This window comes from Centropristis striata, chromosome 18 (genome assembly GCF_030273125.1).
Source record: "Centropristis striata isolate RG_2023a ecotype Rhode Island chromosome 18, C.striata_1.0, whole genome shotgun sequence".
Classification (NCBI taxonomy): Eukaryota; Metazoa; Chordata; class Actinopteri; order Perciformes; family Serranidae; genus Centropristis; species Centropristis striata.
The window spans coordinates 19,519,320-19,540,561 of record NC_081534.1 but is presented as its reverse complement, the minus strand read 5'-3'; the positions used below and the strand labels follow the sequence as shown (position 1 = coordinate 19,540,561).

General features: G+C 39.9%; 1 protein-coding gene across 4 annotated transcripts in view; it reads right to left on the bottom strand.

The window, feature by feature from the left end:
• Positions 1–21,242, bottom strand: part of lrfn2b (leucine rich repeat and fibronectin type III domain containing 2b) — a 153,968-nt gene that overhangs the window by 64,315 nt on the left and 68,411 nt on the right. For 3 of the 4 annotated variants that reach the window (XM_059356162.1, XM_059356164.1, XM_059356163.1), the window contains one exon: positions 5,097–5,206. The exons of the other annotated variant lie outside the window; for it this stretch is intronic. The gene's annotated coding sequence lies outside the window, so the exon portion shown is untranslated. The remainder of the gene's footprint in view (positions 1–5,096; positions 5,207–21,242) is intronic. 4 annotated transcript variants of the gene reach the window in all.

Sequence of the window (21,242 nt, the reverse complement as noted above, 5' to 3'; positions counted from 1 at the left end):
ACAGACAACAGTTCATCAACAACTGCTCCCACCACCGCTCCTCTGTCCCAAGGCGTCCCCCAGGGTTCAGTGCTTGGTCCTCTACATCCTCTACATGCTTCCCCTTGGTAATCTCCTACGTCACCACGGTCTCCGTTTCCACTGCTACACTGATGACGTCCAGCTCCACATCTCCACCAAAGCCATCACTACTGCCACTCACTCCACTCTCACTAACTGCCTTACCGATAATAAAACTTGGATGCAAGCACACTTTCTGAAATTAAACTGCAACAAATCAGACGTCATAATCATTGGTCCAAAATCCTGCACGAAAACCACAGATAACTTTAGCCTCACAATCGACAACTCCTCTCTGTCCCTGTCTCCTCACATCCACAACCTCAGAGGCATCCTTGACAGCAACCTCTCCTTTGAGGACCACATAACCCAAATCACCAGAACTGCCTTTTTTCACCTAAAGCACATTCTGTCCATCACTCTCCCCACCTCCAGACCGGACTACTGTAACAGCATCTTATATGGCATTCCCTCCAAATTACTCAATAAACTCCAGTACATTCAGAACTCTGCCGCTCGCCTACTCACCCGCACCTCCTCCCGTGACCACATAACCCCTGTCCTCCAGAACCTCCACTGGCTTCCTGTTCCACAATACATCCACTTCAAAATCCTCCTCCCCACCCACAAAGCCCTCCATCACCAGGCCTCCTCCTACCTCATTGACCTCCTACATCACCACACCCCGTCCCGCATCCTCTGTTCCTCTGAAGCCAATCTCCTTTCCCCTCCCATTTGGGACCAAGCACCGAATCTGGGGCAACAGAGCCCTCTTAATAGTCGCCCCCTCCCCCTGGAACTCTCTCCCTATAAACATCAGAGACTGCTCAGATCCACCCACCTTCAAAAAACTTCTCAAAATTCACCTGTTCAGAACTGCTTTCAATGTGTATTGATTTTAATTGTTTGTTTTTATATCTAACTGCATTTTAACTGTAAAGCGTCTTTGTGTACCCTGAAAAATGCTCTATAAATAAAATGTATTATCATTATTATTAAAACCGTTTGTTAGATTGTCAGAGACTGTCTGAAGCTAACAGTAGTGATGTAGAAGTCATGCAACCGTGGAGTAGTTAGCTATAGCATAACATAACCTTTTCACTTTGGCCAGGCTGCATTAACACTCAAACATTCAAAAGTGGTGTTCATTTGTGAGGATTATCCTGCTGAACAAAATATGTAAGAATCAGAAACTTGTGTTTGCCACAGCGCTAATTTTCAGGGCAAGCTGCGCTACCTTCTACAGCTTTTCCTTTTTACATGCATCACCTTAAATGCTTGTATCTGAATCTAACCAAAAGCAAACATTGCAAAAAGCCATCTATGGCTGGCTACATAGGGATCTATACAGTTGATGAAGGCTGGTACAAGTGCTTCAGTGGCAACTTTAAGATGTGCACTGAATAAGCAAAGACATTGTGGGCGGACTCCAAGACCACAAGGAACATCAAAAGTTGACTTGAATATGCTAGGATGAATTTGGATAGGACTACAGAGTTTTTGGAGAAAGTTCTACGGACTGATGACTCCAAACTGGAACTGTTTGGACGTACAGACTAGCGGTATGTCTGGCGTGAGAAAGGCAAGGCTTATGACCAGAAGAACACTATCCCCATGGTCTGGCATGGAGGTGGGTCATTGATGATGCAGGGCTGTTTTTCTGCGTCAGGAACTGGCAATCTTGATCATGTACCTGGCATCATGGTTTCCCAGAAATACAAGGCCATTTTAAAGAGAAACATGATGCCTTCTGTTGACAAATTAAACCTTGCTGGTGATTGGACTGAAGCTGGGGGTTGAATAATACTGCACATGTGTTAAAATAGTTACATTTTTCATTTGAACTTCAAAGTTAAGTCAACTTCTGTTGTCAAAAAAACTGAGGATAGAGTAACTTTTCCCCCTAATTACAGTTTTGTAGAATGGCTTCTTGATCATTTAATTGTTTTATTTGATCTGTAATGCGCAGTAAAAAGAAGTTAAGGTGTTGCTCTCCTTTAATATTCAGAACCAATTGTATTCTAATTTATTATCCAACATCAATTACCCTCTTTATTGTTTTACCCCAAATGCATCCCACCCTGAAAAATAGGATAAAGCATCTTCCTCTCCTTGGTAAAACAACAGCAAAAATCATGTCCTCCATCTCTCATTTTCTCTTCCCGTATTTGGTCCTTAAATGCACCACATAACAATGAAAAATTCAGCAGTAGGTAAGAGGCTCTTGTTTTTCTCCCCACTTGAATTATTGCCTGCTCTAATACACATTCAACACTTACGCCTCACATTTATACTCTGTCTGAATATTTACACTCATTTCCTTTACATCATACTTCAACTAATGGGGAACTAATGGAAACATTCTTCTTGAAGCCACCTCTTAAAGCAAGACATACTTCCTATTAAATGATCAGTGGCCGTTACTTACTGTCCAGTCATGGGCTGTCTGCACTTGCCAGCATAAAAAGAGCTAAGTACTATCAGACCGAACCCTTGGGTTTACACATACTAAAAGTCTCCACTTCTTTTTGGTATTGACTGAAACATATATGAATATTATGTCTAAAACTCTTGAGTTCTAAAACTGCCAGTGGATAAATGCATTTGCAGTTAATTTCTGGATTGTTTGTAAATTTACAGCACAGGACTGGTGACATTTTGTCAGTATATAACTGTATATTTACAGTATGAAAACTGTATATATGTATCCCGTATTTCATGCAGGACAACATTCTCATGTCACTGTAACACAGCTACAACAGAACATAAAAAGACATTTTGGGATCTGCTCAAGATTGGCACCACTGTGCTGGAAATGTCAGAAACTTAACTTGACAATATCCTTGAAAGAAGCAGTTTCTTTGTTAACTGAGGGAGCTGAGACAGCTCTGTGTTGCAAAGAATGATGTTCTTAACAAGGTCTTTCACAGGCCAACAGTAAATACCTTAGTTCCAGTTTGGCTCTTAAATGTGAATGACCAAATTATTAGTAACAAAACAATAAAAAAACAGTCACAGCCCGCATCAAATTCAAAGCCTTGTCTCTTGCCTGCAAAATAGCAACGGACACAGCCCCTTCTTATCTGAACTGCTTTGTTCAGATTCACAAACCCTCCCGTCCACTACGCTCCTCGAGTGAAAGACATCTGGCTCCTCTGCTGCTGAAGGCCTCTGCGTCTCAAACTAGACTCTTCTCCTCTGTAGTCCTTCTCAATCTTTAAGAAGAGACTGAAGACCCAACTCTTTACTCTTGATCTACACTGATGACTACAACAAGTATCGCACTGATTGCTCTTGCAACCTATAAAGCACTTGTGCCCTTATGGACTCAAACTGAACCCACGGGACTTACTCTTGCTTTGTTTCTTGACTTCATCCTTGCTTGTGTTGTATTAACTCTCATTTGTACATCGCTTTGGATAAAAGCGTCTGCTAAATGACATTGTAGAATTGTAGGATTGTAGAATAAAAACAAAATGAGGTGTTTTTAATGCATTACAGAGAATTTCTAACAATGACATGTTTGATGGATGCTTTTCCACTGTACATTCTGTCATGGTAAGGGGACATCCCTGTTTTGTTTTGTGCTGCTTGTCCCCAACATGTCACCCTGACGAGATACTTCAGAGCTGACATTTTGGGGTCAGTGTGCAAGTTTCCTGAGAAAAGAGCCCTCAAAAGCCAATTTTCAAAGAGCTAAGTGTTCTTGCCCAACTGTTAAAATATTAATGTTAAATAAAAGCCAATCCCTGATGATCTGCTCCCAAGCAGCCACATTACACACACTCTTCCTGGAAAGCCAGCATGAACAGCAGAAAAAGATGCTTTAAGAAGGCAGGCATAACTGTTGGGTCGGCGCCGTTGGTTGCAGATGTTTTCTATACTTGGCCCAGACCACCAGCCTCACTGGGTGAGCTGGTACTTCATCATCACAGTGTCAGCAGGTTTAATATAAAACATCTGAATTGATCATTTCTATCCTGAAGATTGATGTTACATACAAATACTGTCAGGTTTAAAGTTGTATAGGATAAGAGAAAGAGTACATGATAGGGAGTGGGAAAAAAAGAAACTAAATGTATTATAAAGCCTATAAAGTTCTATAAGTGTCATGCAGCTTTTTGGGGGGTCAAACTATATTGTATCCTCATAATTTGCAACCTGTTAGCAGGCTTTCAGCTTTTGATGGAATACACAGTACAAATCGCAGTACAGCAAAGGCTCATGTTCTTGGTCTCATAGGGACCAGAGTCCACTACATCATATTTTATAATGAAACCTTTAGGGACACACTAAATATAAAGACTATGTGTGTTGCAATGTATACATGTAGAGGAATACCTTGCTACAAAAAAGGGAGATAAACATCCCTAGAATCTGGAAGCACTGTGTCCTGTCACAGTCAACAATTCATATTGGCTCTTTCTTCACCACAACTATGAGCATTCCTTAAACCTTGTTGTAACTGCCATGTGTAGCCATCAAAACATTTATTTAAAGACCCCAATCAGTACAAATCTGGTTTTAAACCTTGTTAAATGTATTGACACTCAATAAACATATTGTGTATTGACAGGGGGTCAATAAACAAAAAGTTTAAAAAATAATTTATAAGCAGCATTTTGAAGTAAGAAAGTACCTAGTAATTAGTCCGTTTGGTAATTTTGAAGGTACTAAAAACGTTATGAAAACATCATATCATTGTTGAAATCATTAACCCTTCCCCTTCAGTAATCTTATTCATCAGGAATAAACTTATCAAATAGTGTTACTTTTTTTTTTACCCGTATATTAAGACACAGTAATACCTGAGAGTTTCAAAGACATTTCTTTAAATCAGAGTTTTCAATAACACAACCTTTTAGTTCCAGAAGTTTAATCCATATCTGCCAGTGCTTGTTTAAAAGTCCTAACAGCCTGCCCTTTCTTCATCTTCGCTTCTGACATTTTGTGAATTCCTTTATGACATTATGTGGTCTTTACAGTCACAGAGATGTCTTTTCAGAAAGCACATCACACCTGGATGAAATACTCACAGTGAATAGGGTGAGGATTATGAGGTGGAAGAACCACCTGAGGTCAAGACTCCATCTTCACACCTCTGCAGCGCCTGGGGCTCTGAACACGTAGTCATCGTCACAACCTCCTGTGGAAAGGCAGACAGAGTACACTTAGGCAATCAATCACTGTGTAGGCACTCCGCTGACAGACTCCAGACTATATTAAAGCCGTTGTTGCATCACTTTTCAGAGCTTTCAACAAACTTCTGCCTGTCTGTTGACACTGTACATCGATCTAGGAGCAAATCTCCTGCACCGGCTTCAACTATTCCACTCTAGAGATTTCAGCCACAGAATAAAATGACAAGCTCAAAACACATTTGTGCACAATGTGCAAACTTATCTCAAAACCCCTGCCCTGATCAGAGACTAGCTGTGCCTAAATTCTTCAAACTGCAGAGGGATGCTTGGAACTTTTGCTATAGAGGTTGATGAGATCAAGTATGGCTGGATTTAGGTTGCTGATTACATTTTGGACCTAGATCCAAAATACAAAGCTTCAGCCCTAACAAAACTCTTATAAAAGCTTTAAGCTCTGTTTTACATTTATTAGCATTTAACAATGTGCAAATCAATGGCATCAGCTTGCATGTGATGTACAGGTGCATCTCAATAAATTAGAATATCATAGAAAATTCGCTTAATGCCTTCTGGACGGCGGTATCTTGCCCCTCAAAGGAGAACAAATAGATACGCCAGTTCTTTTATTCCCTCAGCTATCAAGCTTCTAAATGCTACCGATAGCAGTAATTAGTCATTTTTTTATTTATTCCAGCCATAAGGTGGAAACGTATTAATTTATTTATTAATCTTCCCCTCATTTTGTCCTGAGATTGTTTGCACTGTGGTCCATTGGGGACTGGATATTGCTGCTACCCTCACACTGATTTGTTGCCACTGACAGAGGGAATTGTTTGGTTTATGTGCTGTCCTGCTTTTGTTTTGTTTGTTTGTTTTTGTTTGTTGTTTTGTTTTTGCTTTGTCTTGTGCGCTGTCTGACTGGAGACTGCAAACTGAATTGCCCTATTTGGGATAAATAAAGTTGTTTGAATTGAATTGAATTGAAAATTGTATTTATGTCAGTAATTCAATTCAAAAAGTGGAAATACCACATACTATAGATCCATTATGCACAGAATGAAACATTCCACGTCTTAATTTATTTGATTTATTTTAATTATAATGATTATGGCTTACATTTAATGAAAACCTAAAATTCAGTGTCTCAAAAAATGTTCAATATTAGAAAAGACCAATTTAATAAGTGTGTTTAATATGGAAATGTTAGCCTCTGAAAAGTATATCCATCTATATGCACTCAGTACTTGGTTGGGGCTATTTGACTTAAACTACTGGAGATGGACTTTTCCATGATATTCCAATTTATTGAGATGCACCTGTAAGCAACCTTCTCATTTAGCACTCCCAAAATGTAATGTTTGACTCTTGTCTAAGATCTACAACACAATATAATATTTGAGAGTTAGAATTATAGAGCAATTGCACTATAAGGTAACAGAAGACAAAGTCTGTAGACCTTATTCTCTGCAAAAACTCTTAAAGCATTTTTTGCCATCCCAGAGTCAGCTGAAGCTAGTATGAGGCTTCATGAATTGGAATGAGCAGAACTAAGTCTTTTCAGCACAGAATTCTCTCTTTGTATTTCCTCAGACAGTGTTTGCATGCTAAAGGGATATGTCTTATTAGTTGCAATGCAGGGAAAAGCACAGACAAACCTGCATGTGACTAGGACAAAGATACCAGTTCCATTTGTCTAACTCTGACAGCTTGAACCTAATATTAGCTTGAGCTGAACTTTAGAATGCAACTCTGCGCTGAAAAAGTGTCATGTATTTTCTCCCCATGTCTTCCTTTGGAGTTGCACTAAGGTATGACTTCACAGCCGGTGAACACAATGGGTTGGAATAATTTGAGGAAAAGCGATTGCTGCAACTCTTTGAAAACACACGACATAAGCACGACAGAGCAGACCTGGAAAAATGCAGACCTATCCTTTCACATGCTCTTTGTATGTTGGAGTATCTGTTTATGAAGTTTTGGAGATATATACCTTTATACCATGTGTTCTAAAATACAACAAATCAAGCTTCTGGGTTCTTCATATATTTCTTCACAATGTAAATAAGTTTGACTTGTACATCAAAGAGTACATTTATAGCATTAAGATGCAAGATCATTAATCCATGCCAAATGAAGTCCCTTAATCCAAACAATGCTTCTAAATAGGGGTGTTTCCATTACAGTCGAATACCCGGAATGAGGCGGGTCTCACTCGCTAAAATGCCCCTAATTTGAATATGAGCCGTCCTGAGCGGTCAGGGCCGTTTTTCTCTCCTGAAAAAAGCCTGGTTGCTGATTGGATAGAACACTAAGCAGGATGTCACGTAGTACTCGACAACAACATGTGCCATTTCTGAAAGCCAGTATCGAGTAGTAGTAGTAGTAGTAGTAGCACAAGTGACAATAAACATAAGCCCCTTTCATAGTGTGGTCTCGCAAATACCCGCTATATTGCTGGAGAATTCTGTGCCGGCTTTTCGCCTTAGGGTGTTCATAGTGATCTCGCAAAGGCGTGATTTTCTGCCCTTTCATAGTGCAGTCCCGCATTGCGGAACGAGGTGCATAGTAGCACAGTGCTAATAGGCTAACAGTTAGCTCTGCAGTACAGTGTGTATGTGCTGCTGCTGCAGGAGGTGTTCACTTAGCAAGCTCTGTTTGTTTACAACAAGCACCAGAAGCTCTGTGCACAGTTAGCGATGCCAGTTAATTCACAATCAGCTGTGGACACTTTGTGTACAGTTAGCATGCCCGTTTGTTTATGATAAGCGGAGACTCTGTGCATGATTAGCCATGCTGGTTTGTTTATGATCAGTGGAGACTCTGTGTACAATTAGCCATGCTGGTTTGTTTATGATCATGGGGCCTTTTTTTTTAAAAATGGAGACACGGTGCGTGAGCGTCCATTTGAGAGGGCGTGGCCTGAGACTTTCCCAGCGGCCAGCGGAATTACGGCTAATGTATGATGATACAGATGGTTGTTGGCCTAAAGGGTTCTCTCCATCAGAATGAGTACTTGGTGGATCCTTAAACTCAAATACCTAATATCACTTTCTGTTTGTTCGATATTTCATAATCAAATAAATGTTTTCAGGCATTCCCTAGTGCTCCTCTGCTGCCATGATGTGTTACTTAGTGTAATGCTTTTCATCTGTATTTATGTCTTGCTGATTTCATCAACAACTGATTTTGCTTTTTATCAAGCATCTATGTCAACAGAATATACAATATGTCTGAAGACATCAGATTTGATTTATCTTATTACTTTGACTATTTTGAGTTGAGGTAAATAAAAAAACAACAATAATGTCAATATTTATGTTGCATTGGTGTTACATTCTTAGTCAACTTTCACTCCTTTCCGATTGGATTATTGTTTCTATGCAACACCACTTTTTCCTGGACAACACAATTTAAAGAGGTCAAGATGTTAAAGCTTTCTGCACTGGCTGTTCATCGCTCTGAACTAACCAGAAGTACCAAGCCTATTGGCAAGCTCTGTTTATTATAATTTGGTCATTGGTAATTTTATTAATTTTATTTTTCTATTTCATTTTCTCTTCAAAATATAATTGGCTGACAAGGCGGTTTGCTTACGACCCGTCTGATTGTCAAACTGCTGCTCGTTTCAAGCTAACAAACTAAATTATATTTGTAGGGAGAGCTCTGAGTCCCAGTCCTGCTCTATAGTTGAATTTGTAAACTCTGTGCCAACACGGGTCTAGTGAAAAAAACATTTCAGTCTCCATTACTCTTTGTTAATATAAATCAACACCTCCTGTGCAGATAGTGTTCTGAGGTAACATCCTCACAGCCCAATCTATAATGAAATACAATCAATCAAAGCACTGCAGACATTTTAAGATTTTAGCACTGTAATAACTGCACTGATGGTACAAAATGTGATATATAACTTTTTCAGAGCATGAGCCATGCTTGCTGTACTATAGTCACACTGATCGGTAGCTGACAGACAGTCTTCACAGGAGGCAGCACTGTCCATCAGAGGACAGGACAGGCTGTGATGCAAACTGTCCACTTACAACAGCAGCACCAAACTCTGAGCAGGAGAAACACAGCAACAACAATTCATTTTTTCACTCATTAGCAGCCAGGACGCTATCAGTCATAGTGAAGTGAGAATTGCTCATTAGGTCGCACAAGCTGCTTAGTTTCCTCTAGTTTACTGCCCGATGCAGCCTTTACTCAATACGGATTATGATATCTGATCACATTATTCTCACTGTTCAATCTCTAATTACTGTTCTGAGAGGCCATGTCCATCCTTACCATGCATTCAGACTGACTCAATACAATTAATCGGTCACCAAGACATTTAGTCAGCTTTCATTTCAAAACTGTTTAATGCTGACAATCAGAATGAAGTCTTTTGTGCAGAGCTGTTAAACTGACGCTAGCAGCAGTCTGTGTCGTGGGACTGCAAACACTGATGTCTGATTCTCTGCTCTAGTTTTCTGTCTCCACCTTTCTCGCTCTGTTTCTTTCATAGCTTTCTTCCTCATATTTCACCCCCAGTTGCTTTCTTTCCCTATTAATATTATATATTCCTCCCACTCATTTTGTTTCCTTCTTTCCTCTCACACCCACCCAACCATGCACACAAGTTCAAGTTCTTTATTGTCATATGCACAACTTGCACAACTAAATTACAGAGAAGAAGTCAGTAGAAATGAAATGCTTAGTTCTCAGGCTACTCAAGAATGCTTATTCAAATATGTATGAAGAGATACTCAAGTATAATTTTTAATTCAAGGCATTAAATAGTGCAGAAGATAATAAAAGAGATTTACTGCAAGTAACTCAACACCCAGTGTTAAGGAATAGTGAACTCAATGTAATTAAACTAGTAGTTTCTACATTTTGTACCTTGATGGTAGTTCAACTGCATTCATATTTGCATGATTATTCGAGCAGTTAATTCCCTTATCTCACACAGGTCTGTATGTGACTGACTGACTGACTGACTGACTGACTGAACTACTTGTTCAGGGGGCGGGACTGCTCGAGGCTGCTCATCATCTGTCCTCTTCTACGTCTGCAGCGCCCGCCTGTTTTCAAACACGTTGTCATTGGCCTCATGAGGAAAGTGCTTTTACTTCACTCAGTTAATTTCAAAGGTAATCATTAGTGTCCAAGCACAGAATGGTGGAGAAGGGCTATTGTTCCACTAGGAGCGAGACGTGAGCGAAGGATATACATTTTATCATGCAATCCACACTAACGCGTAATCTGCAGACAGCTGTTTGAATCAAACAGATATCCAGCTGTTCATGCGTTTTGAACTTTTAGCCACATGTTCATTGATTAATTAAGGTCTGTCCGTGACCTTCACGTCGGCTCCATGGGGAAAAAAATCAACAATGTTTGGATATTTTGATTGATGTGATGGAATCTGCATGTAGTGAAACAGGAACACAAACAGACTAGGAGTCTTGATCAGTTAACATCGATGCTGTTAATGGAGCGAAGCCTGCCAGCTAGTTCAGGGAGGCAACTCAGGCTGCTCTGTCAAATACATGACATGCCTCACTCCTCCTACATCCTCCACCAAAACACACCCTCCAAATCTGGCGTTCTATTTAAGATGTGACTATCCCCCATAGCTCTCCCTCTGCCTGCATCTGTATTGCCACCTGCTCTCTCAGCCCCGCCACCACTCCAGCATCCACCTGCAGGGGAATATATATTTATATCACTCCTCAATACCTCATGTAAATTACCTGTGAGAGAGTGTTGAGGTCGGAGTTAAGATGTCAAAATGTAAACATGTTCTGCTGTTGTAAAAAACATTTTAACGTGAGTCGTCTGACTAAAATAAGTTCAAAACACGTGCAGATATTTAAAAAAAGAAACTATTTGATCCGTGAGACGCACTAGTGACTGACAGGGTGTTTATTATATTATTAAGCGTATTATTACTTGTGTGTACAACCGGCACAAAAGCATACTAACTACTAAATCCACAATATTCACATCATAGACACTACCAATAACTATTCCTGCAACGCATTGCCCACAAAATCGAAAAGTCTCATCATATCCACTGAAACTCCAAACATTTTGAGGCCGTAACAGAAAAGGCCAACCTCAGCCCTCCTCAGGAGTATTCCAGGAAGCTGGACTGTCAGCTCATCTGTGGAAAATATTTGGCTAGACTGTTTAATGTTTTGAATCTTAATTTGTAAAACTAAACTTGGATATACTAGGTGTCAATTAGTCATAAGTATTGAAGTATTGAATTATACTGCTTGGTGAAATACCAACACCTGGACTACTTGGACTGGTTGGTTTATGTATGACCTGTGAACAAGGGGCACTCTTTGTTCTAAAATCTATTGAGGGACATTTTTGCTAGTATGCTTTTTGTATTACATGTTGTTAGAATTTCACATGTACATATTACTTTTTCAAAGTACCTTTAATTTACCAAAGTAGATTTCTGCCCTTCTTCCAGTGTGGTTAGGGTTCGTAAAAAGTAATACCTTACAAAACTATGCTTTCAAAGTAGCTTCCCCAGTACTGCCAACACTGTCAACCAATAAAAAATGACCAAGTAGAACAGAATTAAACACCTAGTAACTCATTAAACTCATTAAGGCTGAATGTGTTGTTTGTTTTTTGTACCAATGATGTATTTCATTGACCTTTATTGTGGAAGAGAGTTGGTGACTAAATCTATTCCAAAACCAGTACAAGTTTGTGCACTTCATTTTCTATGTTGACAAATGTTGCATTGCCACTGAGAATTAGATGGAGGGATTATAAAAGACAGAAGCGTAAATTCCTTAATCCTACTACCGTGTTTACCATCATACACGGGTCACATGCTAATATATCACCAATGAATCATGCTCCACAGGCATTTTTGTTCCTTTAAATCCTCCTGTATCTGGTTTTGCACAAACAACTTCAAAATGTTACCAAAATATGAAACAGGCCTGCCTGGAACATCATCTTTAAGGAGCCATGTGTGACAGCCAGCAATAAGGTGGAATGGTAATGTCATCCACTGTGTTGAATGAGGAAACTTGCCAGCATAGGCACTTGTGTACAAACAGTACAGCACGGTAAAATATCTTGGTTCCATGAATAACTGCATGCTTTGCTTTTATAGTTATTTCTTTATTAAAACATGGCATTTCACCTCCAGCTTTTCCCTGCATGACCCAGTTGAGAGCTGCAGTGAGTCTCAGCTGGCTGTTTCCAGCTGACGGTGCACTCACACCCCAGCAACTATATTGGTAACAGTTACCACTTCAAAATAGGAAGGCACCCAGCAGTGTGGTATGATGTGCTCTGTAATTACATGAAAACATAACCATGAGACAGATTTAATTGAAATACATATACAATATGAGGCAAACAAAACTGAAAACACCTTAAGAAGAAAAATGCTTGGAAGGTAAGTGTGCTGAGTTTGTGTCCCGTCACAGATTTTACTATAAACACAATTTTTACTGTGGTTGGCATGCACAGATATTGTAGTAAGCAACAACATTTCTCTGAATGATCCTATGCATGTTTCTGACATGGAGCACAGGGGAGCAGCTGTGGTATACTGAGAGTGTTAGTTTCTGGTTAAGAAGGAATTCACAACTATGGATATTAGATGATTAAGCAAGACACAATATCTACGTACACCCCAAAAATGTTATACCCATCAATCTGTATGCTATATTAACGATATTCCATCTATTTTTGTTGCTTTCCACAGCCGTTTCATTTGGCACTTCTTAACTGTAGTGGCATCTTCAAAAGCTTGATTTGATCAATTATTATAGACGTTAGACTTAACTTCAATGTTCCTACACATAACAAATCCTACACGAACATCATTCATGTGGTGCTGCAGATCAGCTGTTCTGATAAGAATCTAGTTTTGGTAATGGACAACAAATACAAGAAAATATAAACAAGTGATTATGACAGTGATGATGAAATGCCGTTCAGAAGAGGAAAGTTCTGCAGATGGAGACTGAACTGGCTGAAAGAGAGAGAGGGATAACTTCTGTGGAAACTAGACCCCAAGATAAAGCCCAAGATAAGCCCAAGCTACCTGGCGTTGTGTAAACTGTAAAGCCATGCCTACAGACTGGAGAGCTGCTGCTGCTGCCAAGAGTGTGAATTGGATCTGTTTGATTCTGACCAACACAGCCAATCTGCATCGCTTAAACATAGGAACATCGAAGTTCTATGGTTGAGAAAAAGTAGTGCCAAATGAAACGGCTGTGGATAGCAACAAAAACCAGTGGACATATCGTTAATATATCGTAGACATAATCAGATATACCATTTTTAGGGTGGGCCTTTGTTTAGGTGGTTAACATGTTTTGTGACAGAGCCCGTCTCCAGTCTGTTTCCTGCCTGGAGCGTCCGGTTCTCCAAACAAACAGAACATCATCTACTACACAGAATACATTGACTGAGGGTAAGTACCTCTGCAACCTCACTTTAAAAAAAATCTGAACAATCCCTTTAAGTTGTAGACTTCAGCATGTTCGTCTCTGCCAACAAACTGTTACTCGGATTAATGTGAAAATGATGTATGCAAGCTAGCTTGTTTCACAATGAGCAGTGTCATAAACAGATCAGTTTAGAGGAGACCTGCAGGTCTTCAGATGTTGTCAACACAGTTCACTGATAGCCCATTCTATCAGCATCTAACCTTGTCTATGAGGAGGCGGTTCATGAGCAGTGCAGCTCAACAATTAAGTCAAATGAGCCATATTCAAATTGAATGCAATGAGTGAAACAAGGGTTTATCACTGCAGTAACACAGAACACTATCTGGGATCCTGCCCTCCAATAATAAACCCTGGAAGAAAAGAAGATATGGAGCAACTTTATTTTTTGAAGGGGGGATCAGCTGACATTAATTAGCTGACAACATCCGCTCATTAGTTTGTTTGAAGCTTGTACTAACAACAGAGCAACTTTGATGTAATCCAAGGCCTCTGTGGGAAACTGCATAAGCGAAGGAATGTCTTGATTGAACCATGAAAAAAAACCCAATGAGATAACATGCGAGAAAATGATGCAGATGATAATAAATATGTTAAGCGTGTGATGTCAGCGCGGAGAGAAGGCACTGACACACCAAAGAACAAAACTCCCACGGGTGTCTCTCTCATGCCTCGTATCGATCTCAATCAGCTGCAGGGCCCGGCCAGGCAGTGTCAGCCACGCAGCTAATTGGGAGAAAAACACACGGGCGAAGAGACACAGACCTCATTGTGTCTTTGATCCATAAAACATGATGAGTGAGTCTTGCCTCTCCTTTCATTAACTTAATCAACATGCCAGGAAATGAATAAAACATTTGTCGAGAAATGCAAAGTGAAAACAACAACAGGAAATGACTTCCTCGACTTAGAGAGGAACCTCTTTGACACTGAACTGATTATTTTTTTCCATTCCTCCACAGACACCCGCTGTGGCAGCAGCCTAAAGGTCAGAGCTCTGGGTTAATAACTGGAAGGTTGCCAGAGTGTGAGTGACACTCCCCCTCTCCCATCCAACACCCATCAGTACCTCCAACAGTGCGCTTAACCTCCAGCTGCTGCAGGGACGCTGTGGTCTGACTGGACAGATGCCACTGTGTCTGTCTGTAGCAGTTAGAAGCACAGCGCGGCAGCAGGCACACACTTAGTCACCAGAACATACAAACAGGTTCATCTTTTAAAAGTTGTTCACAGTTTTATTTGAAAAAAAGTTTCATTAATTATTCATTATCCCCCTGAATAAAAACATTTTAAAGCTATAACATGCAGTAGCAGCAGTATTAGTTGTTGCTGATATTACAGTAGAATTGGTACTGGTGAGTGTAGCAGTAGTACCAGTAGTAATAGTAGCAAGAACACAAGTTGTACCACACACAGCCCGGTCATGCCGCTTTGCACTTTACAACATCAGAAAAGTCAGACCTTACCGAACTCAACATGCTAATCAACTCCTGACACAAGCTGTCGTCATCTCAAAACTTGACTACTGTAACGCCATCCTGACGGGCCTGCCAGACGGCACAGTAAAACCCCTTCAGATGATCCAGAACGTGGCGGCGCACCTGGTCTACTGCTGCTCATCGAGCTCCACTGGCTACCTGTTGCAGCCCGCATCATATTCAAATCTCTAATGCTCACCTACAAAGCTGTCTCTGGTACTGCACCCAGCTACTTGAACGCCCTGATACAGGCATATGCTACCTCACGACTGCTGCTCTCTTCCAATGAACGGCACCTGGCTCTGCCCCCCGTTGGTCCAAGGCAATCCAAACTCTTTGTGTTTGTTGTTCCTCGATAGTGGAACACACTACCAGTTCCTACCAGAGCAGGGGCGTCCCTCTCTCCACCGTTAAAAAACTCCTGAAGACCCAGCTCTTCAGAGAGCATCTTCTCTCCTAGCACCACACCACAGTTCTACTCCTTAAAGAATCCTCACTAGTACTTATTGCTGCACTAATGGCTCTTATCACACTATACCTTGATTGTTTTCCTTTTCTGTAAGTCTCTTTGGATAAAAAAGTCTGCTCATTGACTAAATGTAAATGTAATGTTGTGGTAAATGTGAGAGGATCTGTAATATAAGTGCTATTGGTATTTGTATAAGGTCTAGTAGTGCTGAAACTAGTCAGAGTCATAATATTTAGTAGTGGTAGGAGTAATAATGATTACATAATGAATTCACTGTTGCTTTTCAACAAGATCTTCAACCAAAATGACAGAATAGGTCGTTTGTCAATACCACCCATAGCGACACATGTGAAAGATTTGCACAAGGCATCATACATACATATGTGGTTTGCGGTTATAAAAATAAAATGCTGCATTTTCGTTGAATTTAGGCTACAATACCAGGTTTAGGGAAAAAAACTTCCTGGTGAGGCGTTATAAAAGACAGTTTAAACAGTAAATGAATGTACATACTTCACGGAAGTGAAGTAGTTACGAGGGTGACGTGAGGCGCGGAAGTGACATAGATAAAATATGTGATGCACAAAACGTAAGGTATAGAAGTTGAGTGATGTTTAAATTACATTGTTTAATTCTGTTTTCACATGGGACACGAACCCTGCTCTCCTGGGTGAAAGCCTGACGTCAGTTATATATAACCTATATATAATAAATATAAATTGAAGAGCCCGTATATATTACGCATAGCAGCTGTAATAGTAGTGGTCGTAGTTGTAGTTAAAGAAGTAGTAGTAAAGATAGCAGCATAGTAGTTGTTGTAGTAGCAGCAACAGTAATGGTAGTCACAGTAGTAATAATAGAAGTAGCTTCCATTTTGCAGTAAACTGTGTTCACTGCATTCCAACATTAGTTTCAAATATTTACTCATGCAGCAACATGGCTATGAAGCAGGCTTTAGAAACACAAGACAGAAAATCTATATTTAGAGACGTCATAACGCTTCTTCTATTCCAATTAACAGATGAAGAGCAACAGAGCTCATTTGTTTGAATGGGTCTCATTTCCGTGAATAAAAATGGAAAACATTAAAGTCCAGACTGCTCTAAATACCAGTGGAGTGGAAGGATACTTAAGTAATGCAACTGAACCAAGCAGTGTTTGTTTGTGTGTGTATGTGTGTGTGTGTGTGTTCCATGAGCTGAGCATTTCCAGTATAATAATAGCACTAACAAGATACCAGATCCCTATTATTGTGTGTTTGCAGGGCAGGCTGCAGAGCTGAAGCTGGACAGAATTCAGTGTCTTCATCAGGGCCTCAGTGTGCCGACTCAGGGGCTTAAATCCAAACAGTTAAAAGAAGGTCGCCCTAATCACTGTGCCACCTCATGCCTCAGCAGACTTTCAGCGGTGCTAAGAGGAACATTTTCATGTCTTTATGTTCCTGCATGAGCAACAGCATGATGGCAGGTTCAAATAAAAAGATAAGAAACAAAAAACGAAGGCGTTGGCGGGCGACAGGGGCTCACTCTGCTGCATCCAGAGCACCTTAAAGGCTTTGAGGACAGATCAAGAATGTTTTATGGATAAATGAATGAGAGACGTACAATAAGGCCATGCTCCAGTGATTAAGAGATACACAATCCTCGCACAAAAATGTGTACACCACAAAGCAGATTAAAAGGACACTCCAAAACTGTAGCAGCAGGCTGGCTGACTGTCTAGAGACCTTTGGTCACTGACTCTCACATATCAAAGCATACAGCATACAAATCAGGAAGATCATTTCCGACAAAAAAAATAAAAATGAACAGATGAAAAATCTGAAATGAAAAATCGGTCAAAATGATGAGATACCCACTGACATTTTGAAAGATGCAAAATGTTCTGATAGAATTAGAGGTCTTAAGTCAAGACTAGAGCTAAAATAAAGATGAATAATGAATGGGGGGAAATGTTTATAATAATTGATCAAATCAAGCTTTTGAAGATGTCACTTCAGGATGTGGGAATATATGATTTTTTAAATAAATCTTCCACTTGGTCTCACCAATCCAATTTTGCGTGCATGTGATACACCCAGAAGTGGTTAGTATAGCGATCCTACCAGTTGCAGGAATTAAAGGTTTACTTTTCGCCTAATTTATGCTACAAAACCACTTCTCCAGGTTTAGGACAATAAAGCTTGTGGTAGGCACTATAAGGACAGTTCATAAATGTACATAATGCCGGAAGTGAAGTCGTTACCAGGACGACGTGACTACTGCAAGTGACACAGTTACGTAAATAGATGATGCACAAACATAATAATTTCAGCAGACAGAGGGCGCCACTAACTCCAAACGTAAACATGGGGACAGATTGGCGTATCGTATGCATGCAACATTCAAATCAACAGCTGATATAATCTACAAGTCAACTAAAAGTAGGAAGCTGCTACTGGAGTATTTGGAGGAGGAAGTATGCCCGGATCTCCTTATAATTTAACATTTTTACTGAACATACATCATTTTGCCTTTATGTATTTGATGCAAACAATTTGACCTTTAAATCATTAATATGTTTATTTGTATAATATTTTTTTAGCATTAGTGCTAACTGTTTTCCCTTTCCTGGCATTCAAGGGCTCACATAGGATGTAGATGAATGTGTGTGTGAGTGAGAATTAATTGTATATTCTCCTGTATTCTAATCTGTTACATAAGCTCCTCCATTACAAAGCTATACTATCACATAGCAACAAAGCCGTCTTTGCTACTACAGCATGACACCTTGTTCCATATGAGTTGGAGAAAAAGCTCCTATTCCGCAAAGTGGAAATAAAGATAACGATGTAATTCATTCAGTCAATACTTTGACAACTATGGCATAAGCAACCTTCTTAGAACAAAATGCATGTTGAGTCAAATTTATTCATGAAGCAGTTTTAACAAAGCAATAAACAAATCTGACATAAGAGCTTTACAGAGTAATGAATGACACGACACGAGACAAACAAAACAAAATCACAAGATGCAAAGCTTAAATCCATCTGCATCCTCGCATATATGAGCATGTGCACCACTATGCATGTCTGAAACAACTTCCACTACCCCTTGAGGAGCAATTAAGACTCCTCTGCTGCAAAATGTGTCACAGCAGCTGAGCAGGTGGGAGTCACACTTAATGTGTTAATATGAACCAAGTATAAATGTGCTTATTTATTTATATTTTCTGTGTGCGTCTCTCCCGACTGTGTAAAGAGACATTAGTCTGGCAGTCAGTGTTGCTTTTACTAATAAATCTGTGTTGCTTGTGAATTACTCAGCTGTCAGATAACAAAATTCTGTGACGTTTGTTGTGAGCTTGTGTGATCACATGATATTTTGGTTTAAACAATGGTATAAATGTGTGAAACAATAAGCAATTTTACAGAATGTGTTTTTGTCTGGAACTGGGAATGACTTGGTTTGACACGGTTTATATATTACTAACTAGACTGGAGAAAGAGTGAAATGAACAAAAAATGTTAGCGTAAACCATTTACCTGAAGTAAATATTTAAATATGATTCAACTATTGCTACGGCACTAACCAGAAGAGATAGCTTGCTAAAATGTTCCTTCCCATTGTGCCATAGCCCTGTTGAAACAAGAACAAGCTGCATGGCTCCATATGCAATGGCAGATGGTTGCACCAAAGACTGATATCCACACCTAGGCACTGCAGGTCCTGGGCCAGCTAGCTGCTGCCATGCTGTCAGTGGGCGGGTGATAGTCCGTTGGCAAGCCAATGATAGAATGAATCAGCTCTGTCAGCCCTGGATAAGACCAACAGCCACAGAATATGTGCAGAGTTTTGCTGGGGTTGTTTTGCAGGGCTGAACTGCAACTATCTGGGATGTAAAAATCAGTCGTTGTAGTGTAGGGATGTGTAGTAGGGATGCAATGTTACGTAGTAAAATACTGAACTTTGGTGCACTGGTTTTCGGTTTTGCAATTAATTTTTCACTGATGCTTTAAAGCCCTCTCCGTGAGGTGACTGTTGTGCCTCGACTCACACTGTTGTCACTGAAGCCGGGTTCAAAGTGCAGCCATAGTTGCCAGGTCTGCTTATTATGAGCTACTTTGGGCTTCTTATTTTGAAAAGTTGCTTGTAAATACTGGCAGTTGCGAGTTGTGTTTTTTTCGGATTGTTTCAAAAGTGCCGTCGCTGTTTTGGGCTTGTTCTGCTCCCAAACCCAGGAGACACATGAATAGTGATTATTATGACCAACTAGACCAACTCAGTGCCGTTAAGAGAGAACAACCAAAGCGTGTATCATTCATTCATTTGATTTGTCAAACTGCAATTTGATTGATATGGGCTAATGCTAGCGGGCTAGCACTAGCAGGCAAATGCTAGCAGGCTAGCGGGCTAGCACTAGCTTCCAACAAAGTCCAACATTAACATCTCAGGTTCAGTGTTAACAATGTAATTTCCGTCCATAGCAATAAAGGTGAGCAGCATTTATCTGTTGTACATTACGTGTTTGGGTGCTAATGTAGGCTTACAAAGCCAGGAGCAAAATTTGTAAAGAGACGATGAAGTCAGCGAGTCAGAGTTTAGAAACACTCTTTTTGAATGGTCACCACAAGTCCAAATCCACTGCACAAAAGGAAGGTACCAAATGATGCTCAATCATGACAAAAAAATAAATATGAAGAAGAAAACTATCTGCCTGATTGAAAAGGTCTGCTCTGTATGAAGCCAAGGGGTTTTAGCATCACTGTGTTTAACAGAATGGAATAAAAAGCCCAGCCGGTGTAAACACTACAAGAATCTTTTTTTGAATCTTTTCATCCGATGAGAGCTAGACACAGACTGGTGAGTGTCAGAAAACAGTTTCTTGTATTAAAAAATACATTAACAGACAAAATAGCCAAAATTTCTTCTTTCATTCCTTGAAGATGTAACCTTCTGAGATGATGAATAGATAAAGATTTTTTCCCCCTTTAAGGAAAGGTATTATCAGCCCCTCTGTCACAGAATGACCTTATCAAAACTAATAAGTTGTAGTAAATGCATTGTTTGAAAAGCAATAAAATGAAATGTCCTGAGACGAATAGGATGCAGTAGACACATGAAATGTCAGTTGATGCTCAAGATATCTTCACTTCACTGTGACTTGGATATAAACTAATATTTCCAAACACTGGTTTGAGGATGATAGGGAAGAAATCACTGTATTTTTGTCACAGTGTTGATACACTGTATACTCTGATACAGCAAAATAGAGTATTTAAATTGACGAACAATCCTAACCAGATTGGAGTGTCTGATTAAATCTAATTCTGTTGATTAAATGCCTGAAAATCTAAATTCATATGTTCAGCAATACAAAATTCAGTTTTATTTGTCAAATATTGCCATAAAGAAATCCTCCTGGTTAATTTTGCAACATGTCTAACAATGGCCAGAGATTTTAAAAGAATAGCTTCCTCAGTACAATAAACAGATTTATACAGATTTATATCATCTCACGCCTGGATTCCACTGGATGCGTAACGGCTGCAGATCCGTCGTCGGAGCCGTTACGCACCCATTATAATCAATGTGTGAGATTCCACCGACTGCAGATCCGCTGCGTAATGAGTCCG